Source organism: Hetaerina americana, unplaced genomic scaffold (genome assembly GCF_022747635.1).
Source record: "Hetaerina americana unplaced genomic scaffold, ioHetAmer1.1.p SCAF_128, whole genome shotgun sequence".
In the NCBI taxonomy this organism is placed as follows: Eukaryota; Metazoa; Arthropoda; class Insecta; order Odonata; family Calopterygidae; genus Hetaerina; species Hetaerina americana.
This window is the reverse complement of record NW_027286381.1, coordinates 390363-393316: the sequence shown is the minus strand read 5'-3', so window position 1 is coordinate 393316 and position 2954 is coordinate 390363.

Below are 2954 nucleotides of genomic sequence, written 5' to 3'. Positions count from 1 at the left end.
ATTACAAAATATGCAAAACTCCATTCAATAAACCTATTTTATCGTGCATTTTTCCTTCAAATTTAATTTTTTTGCCGTGTAAATTATTAATGCCACTTGAGAAATAATTTATGTAGCTTCCCGTTGCCTTCCTTCGAAGTGTTTACAGCCTGGCGCCATCTCTTTAAATGATCCTGGGTGACCGTATAAGGAATATTTATCATTGTCCCCGTGATTAAAGCTCTCAAAATCATAGGAACGTGTCAGCCCTTCCATCGTAAGGACGAATACCATATGATGAGTAGTAGAATATTGAAGGCCGTGATAGAACTCTTGATAATTAGGTTGCAGAAAGGAAGAGTTCGACGTTTTAGGACGGCGTATAGGGTAAGAAGAAATGAAGATGAAAATAATATAATATTGGACAAAGACGAGGAATCCAAGCAAAACCCTTATTCCTGAAATAGAATATCATTGCGATGGAATCCAACAGTCAACCGAACTGCGCACGCGCAGTGAGTTTTAGTCTAATTATGAGAGAGGGGGGGGAGGAATCAGAGGAAGTGATTTGCACTTCCCTATTTCACAATGGCTGGAGATTGCTGAGAAATGGAATAGCGTGAAACTAACTGCTCTGGCAACACATTTCCGCAGAGAGGAAGATGGTTAGATTGTACCTTTAGCCCCGTGCTCTTAGCCCAAAGCTGTTGGGTAGCTATGGGAACGGGATGCTGGGGCGGGTAATGGTACATCCTGGGTTCTTTGTCGGGGAATTATGGATCGAGCAAGGGGTTAGATAGAAGGGTTGGAGGTGGAAATCACTCGGTGCGTCAGGCAAGAAAACGATGGGAAGATGTCAAACTTGTCCTCCCTTTCCATCCCATTCCTCATCCCTCTTGAATCAAGAAGCATCTCTCCCTCTCTCACTTTCCCTCGTCTCCTTCCAAGACTTTTCTCAAGTGATGCCAACAGTAAGATTTCACCATACGGATGCTCCAGCAAGGGCACTCACTTTAGGGCGCTTTGTGAGTTAGGTGCTCTCCCACCTTGACGAATAATCGATCGTCAAAAATATGGGGAGAGGTGGTTTTGAAAGGAGGATGACGCAGCTTGGTATCGGTGAGCGGTGATGTATAGATATATTTATCGAAATTCGGTCCAATTCGGTACTGTCGAAAAGGGTGAATTTGGAATGTGACGATTCACTGATGTGTGTAGTTTTTCTTAGTGACAACGCACTGAGAGTTTTAAGGAACTCAGAGGTGTGTGTGTATATATATATATATACTATAAAAAATTACGAATAATGATAGCACTGTGCGACGGTGCGTTATCATGGTGCAAAATCCACGAGTTTTCTGCCCACATTTCTGGTCACTTTCGGCGAATTGCTTCACGCAAACGTGTCATAACGCCCAAATAATACTCTTTGTTTACTGTCTGGCCTTCTGGCAAAAATTCATGATGCACTACACCGTTGTAATCCATGAAAACCGTCAGCATTGCCTTCTTTTTTGACTGAAAACGACGTGGTTTTTTTGGTCTCGGCTCATTTGGTGAACGCCATTCACTTGCCTGATGTCTGGATTGCGTGTCGTACTCATAAACCCACGTCTCGTCTCCAGTAATGATCCTTTTGATGAATGTGGGATCGGATTCAGCCTCGCAAATCATGTCTTTTGCGACGTCAACACGGTCTCTTTTTTGCATGAAATTGAGGTCTTTTGGCACCAACTTTGCTGCTACACGACGGAAACCCAAATCATTAACCACAATGTCTTGGGCGGATCCATAGGCAATGTTCAAGTCCTCCGCTATTTCTCTGATGGTTAATTTGCGGTTATTGACCAACATTTCTTTTACTTTTATCAATTTTTTCACCGACTTTCGATGTCGATGGTTTGCCACTGCGTTCATCATCTTCGATTGACTCACGACCACTTCTGAACCGCTCGTGCCACTGGTAAACGACCGTTTTTTTAGAGAATCGTTGCCGAAACACTTTTCCAACATTTCCAACGTCCGTGCGCCACTAAATCCGTTTTTTACGCAAAATTTAATACAAGTTCGTTGTTTCAAATTTAAATCCATTTCTGCAATTGTAAAAAATCGCCAACACACACAGAGATAGATGTACTCTTGGCTACGTAACTTTTGCAAATGTCAAGTTATGACACTAAGATTTAAAGGGAATATCAACAACAGATGTACCAATTTAACAAAAAAAACAGAACTCAAATCGGAACGATGGGAGCGCCACACGGTGGTTTTTCCGGGAACTTTTTGATCAAGGTAGTATATATATATATACACACATAACACAATAATGAAGGTACAACATATATATATAAACACACACTCATGTCATCATGATCGCGTCGATTCGTAATCCAAAATTGTATTCAGAATTGAAAGTTCGAAGATACATGAATTTGATTCTTGTCGTTAATGTTTTATCTCGTGGATATGAATGATGTAAAGGAAAGATATGAGCATTCATTGAAAATTATGAGACAAACAAAATTTACGCTTTCACACAGATTTAAATCTTTGGGAAAATGCTAATTTTGTTTTTCTCAAAATGACTAACTTCCACTACATCTCGATGAATCTGTTTGAACATATAAATTGAAAAACTATTTCTTTCAAATCATAAAGTGCGTATCAATCCCGTCGATACGACGTATGCAGAAATTAATTTAACCTTTATTGTCGGTATGGTTACCATACGCCTAATTGTACATCGATATATCTGAAATTTGTTTCAAGAGTCGAAATCGAAATTGAAAATTAGAGATTCTCCCTCTCCATTGCACTGCCTGTATATTTTCTGTAGCCAGTCATAAAACAACTTGTGGTGGCTGTTTGTCTAAATATTAATGTCAGGAGAAATGGCGAATTCAATGAGAGAGGAATTGCAGGGATAATAATGAATGTCACAGTCGCATCCTCGCTTTTATTTGTCTGTCAGTCGA